Source organism: Pseudophryne corroboree, chromosome 4 (genome assembly GCF_028390025.1).
Source record: "Pseudophryne corroboree isolate aPseCor3 chromosome 4, aPseCor3.hap2, whole genome shotgun sequence".
Taxonomy (NCBI): Eukaryota; Metazoa; Chordata; class Amphibia; order Anura; family Myobatrachidae; genus Pseudophryne; species Pseudophryne corroboree.
The window spans coordinates 943183100-943187693 of record NC_086447.1 but is presented as its reverse complement, the minus strand read 5'-3'; the positions used below and the strand labels follow the sequence as shown (position 1 = coordinate 943187693).

Genomic DNA, 4594 nt, shown 5'->3' with positions numbered 1-4594 from the left:
CAGTGTGAGTACAATTGTAGGGAGGCAGGTACGTCAAGAAGTGATCCTGCGATATTTTACAGGTAAGTTTTATTATGCTGTAATTATCCTTCACTAAACACTTTGCTCTACTTTCTATTGTGTGTTCTGTTACTTACTGTTTGTTGTTTATAGTGGTGTGTCCATTGTGCTTAGTTGATGCTAACAAAACATTTACAGTCATTACCCTTGAAAAACATAACTACATACATACAGACCAGCTTCTTAAATTTTGGAGACGGACACAGGAATGTGTTTTTTTAACAAATTCTTTTATTTATTTGCACAAAAAGTTTTATGTTATTTTTTTCTTTTGTGTGTGCTGGGTGCTGGCTCACTGGCACGTGCTCTTGATGAACGCCGGACAGGGGAGGTTACTGGCGTTTGAACAGGGGTCGTGGTTCCCGAGCTGGAGGTAACTTGCTGAGCACCCATCATAGCAATATTGCTGCTCAGATTATTTAAACTGGCAATCAGCTGAGTGTTTGTAGCAGTGTGGCTGGCTACAATCCTGGATAAGGCCTCATTCACCACTTGATTGTGTTGAATTATCTGAACTAGTGCCTGCTGATGTCGCTGTTGTTCATCTATAATGCGGGATAAATTAGCATTCATTTGGCTGTTTTCTGCCCTAATTTGCTCCATAGAGGTAGCCATTCTCCCTACTTGTACTATTAGTCTGCCCGAGTTGCGACTAATACGCGGTAGATGATGGGGCAGACTGGCAAGGTGTTGTGTATGTTGGGTCAGGGTGGCATTGCTTTGGGCCTGTTGGCTTGTCCAACTTGCCCAAAAATCGTCCGGAATTTGGCTTGGGGGCGGAGCTTGTGGCAGTTGTGGACTGCTGGATGGTTGGGGTATATCCTGCAACTGGATTGGCATGCTTGGATCCACAGCTGTTAATTGCAGTGTGAAGGATGGCTGTTGTTCTGGTCCCTGCTGGTCCTCGGCGGACATCAGGTTGTGCTCTGTATGGGGTAGGCAACATGCAATGTTGTAATTTTTAGAATTTGTCAAGGCTAATGCAACACATTATTACATTCCTAAAACTACATTTTTGCATTAGTAGCTCTTGTTTTTTGCAACTTAAAAAATTGTTAACATTTTTTGATAAAAAAAACAACACAGGCGCAAACATTGGCAAATTAGCATATTCCTCACCTAACTAACTTCCCTCCACAACATTACACTGTTAGATTCCCTCCCCTCACCACGATATAGACTACTTACCTGTATAGTCCAGAGGAGCTGAGCAAGTAAGCCATCTACATACTGGACAGGGGCGATGTGTGAACACTGTAATAGGTTTTTTTTTTGGGCCCAAAATTTATTTGTCTTCATATTTTTGAAAAATGTGAACGTGTGTGTGCTTAATGTATACTCAAATCTGTTCTTTTCATACAAATAGGTTGTCTAGACCATCCACTAAGACCTTATCTATTTTTAATAAAGCACCTTGAGCAATTGAAGACGTGACATCACATTGCTTGTTGAGGAAAACATGTAAACTCCAAACCAACTAACAACATCTTAAGTGTACTGTGTATATTATTGCTTATGTGTTTAATTTATGTTTTTACTCACCAGATAACTGAGGTGATCTGGGCTCATCACTCTGCGAACTCGCCAATAGTGCCAGTGGTGGCTGGGGTGACACTGCCGATAGTCTTCGCCTGGGTGGGGATGATGGAGGTGCAGAATCAGAGCCAAGACGCCGTGTCTTAGTTGGCCTCCTGGGTAAGTGTCCCAAGCCCTGTGATGGGCGCCTTACAGGAGGTCGGCTTCCAGAAGCAGAACCTAGGTGCAAAATTTAGCATTATTATTTTGTACTTCTATGTGTTTTCAGAATATGTGACTACAGTGAAGACTTACCTGCAATACCACCATCATCCTGACTGGTCTGAGGCCTGTCTGGGCGGCTGGTCTGTGTGACTGTGGAAAAAGTGACCCCAACATTATTACCATGTTTTTTGTCAAATGAACCAGTGAAAACCATTAATGTACTGTAAGCATCTATTTGGTTTGGTTTCCAAAAAAAAAATAAGCTTAAGAGCTTCTATATTCATGATTTTTAGTTGAATATCAAAATGTACTTGATGTGGCACACAATAAAGTTTATACCTAAAAGATTTTGGACTCAGATATTGCAGAGATTCAGTACTTGGCAATTTTAAAATAATTTAATGTTTTAAAAATTGCCCCGCTTTTAAGTTTTTACTTAAAACAAATACATTTTGAGGTTTTAAAACAAACACACATGTTCAAGCATTATCGCAAAAAATTGCACCAAAAAAAAAAAAAAAACCTTTAAAAAAACTGCACGTTTTTGTTATAAAAAAAAAAAAAAAAAAAAAAAAAAAGGAGCAAAAAAAAACATTCAAAAAACAAACACACCTTAAGGGAGCATAGGCATGCAATCTGTTTTTTGCAAAAAAAAACATCCTTAAAACTTTAAAAATTACATTAAAGAAATTGAACACACATTTTAAGAACAATAATACAAAACAAACTTACCATCCTGCGTGGGTCGGTCCGAATCCCGGACATGAGTAGCAGACACCACCTCGCCAGGAATCAATGCCCGCACAGGCTCCTCCCAGTCCCGATAGCTTACACGTAAAGGTGGCCCACCTCCGGTTCTACGTGCAGATTTGGACTCTTTGGCCATCTTGGCCTTGACACGCCGCTTAATATCGTAAAATCGCTTGCGGCACGTGTCCTCTGTCCGCCTCACCACACCCTCACTATTTACAGCAAGTATAACTTGCCCCCACAGGGCAGACTTCCTGCGGGAGGACACCCTGGCAGCATCCTGACCAAACAATTGGCGATGGTGCTTCATCAGCTCACGTACCAACGCCATGTTTTCAGCATAGCTGAACTTTATATTCCTGCCAGTCTTGGTAGTGGTGCGTGGCTGCGGAGCCACAACACCATCACTATCACTGGAAAATCCAGCAACAGGCACCCCCTCCTCCTCCTCCTCACTAACCTCCTCCCTCTCACTACCCCCCTCCACCTCACTACCAGCCTCCACCTCACTACCAGCCTCCACCTCACTACCAGCCTCCACCTCACTACCAGCCTCCACCTCACTAACCTCCGCCACCACACTGACCTCTGAGTCGGACATGACAAACAACATAAAACACTGAAAAATGAAAACACAAAACACACTCCTCCACTACTCCTACTACACACCACACAGCCAACACACGCTCACTCACTCACTCACTCACAAACAATGACAAAAGACTGAAATAATAAAACAAGGACAAAAAAGCTTACAAACTGGGAAAAAACAATACTACAAAGTTCACAAGACTCCTAACACACACAGTACAGCACTCAACAATCACCAAACTCCTCTCCAAATCCACCAAAAACTCCACCAAACTCACCAACTCCAAATACACCTTCCTCTCTCCTCTCCACTAGCTAAACCCACGAGGTGCGGAGTGTTTGGGGCGTTTTTATAGTAACATGCACAGACACTCCTCCTTTACGAATACAACCAATCACGGCCGCGTGACGTAAACGAAACTTAGAAGTCAAAACGCGGCAGCAAATTCCAAATCACTGCCGTAACAGACTTGTGACGCAGTCGTAAAAAAAAACCCCCAACGCGGCCGCGAAATAGCAAACGCGGCCGCAATCAACAGCAGAAAAGCACGAATGACATCGACATCGGAAGATTGAAAAAATACGAATACGAACGCTTAGTAAATGAGTCGTAATCAATTCAAAAAGTTGCAAGTTTACACTGTCGATGTCAGTCGCGATTGAACTTGAACATGATTCTGAAATATACGAATCTTAGTAAATAAACCCCAATGTCTCCAGTATAGTGCCAGATACACATAATGTCTCCAGTATACTGCCAGATACACATTATGTCTCCAGTATAATGCCAGATACACATAATGTCTCCAGTATAGTGCCAGATACACATAATGTCTCCAGTATAGTGCCAGATACACATAATGTCTCCAGTATAGTGCCAGTTACTCATAATGTCTCCAATATAGTGCCAGATACACATGATGTCTCCAGTATAGTGTCAGATACACACAATGTCTCCAGTATAGGGCCAGATACATATAATGTCTCCAGTATAGGGCCAGATACATATAATGTCTCCAGTATAGTGCCAGATACAAATAATGTCTCCAGTATAGTGCCAGATACACATAATGTCTTCAGTATAGTGCCAGATACACATAATGTCTCCAGTATAGTATCAGATACACACAATGTCTCCAGTATAGTGCCAGATACACATTTCACCAGTATAGTGCCAGATATACATAATGTCTTCAGTATAGTGCCAGATACACATAATGTATCCAGTATAATGCCAGATATACATAATGTCTTCAGTATAGTGCCAGATACACATAATGTATCCAGTATAGTGTCAGATACACACAATGTCTACAGTATTGTGCCAGATACACATAATGTCTCCAGTATAGTGCCAGATACACATAATGTCTCCAGTATAGTGCCAGCTACACATAATGTCTCCAGTATAGTGCCAGCTACACATAATGTCTTCAGTATAGTGCCAGATACA

The 4594-nt window shown here is 41.8% G+C and overlaps 1 long non-coding RNA gene across 1 annotated transcript; it reads right to left on the bottom strand.

Moving 5' to 3' along the window:
* Positions 1–598: 598 nt before the first annotated feature.
* On the bottom strand, positions 599–1970 carry LOC134911915 (uncharacterized). The gene is made up of 3 exons (XR_010176961.1): positions 1891–1970; positions 1603–1815; positions 599–986 (listed from the first exon to the last, which is right to left on the bottom strand). It is a non-coding gene; the product is annotated as an uncharacterized LOC134911915 (long non-coding RNA).
* Positions 1971–4594: the final 2624 nt, after the last annotated feature.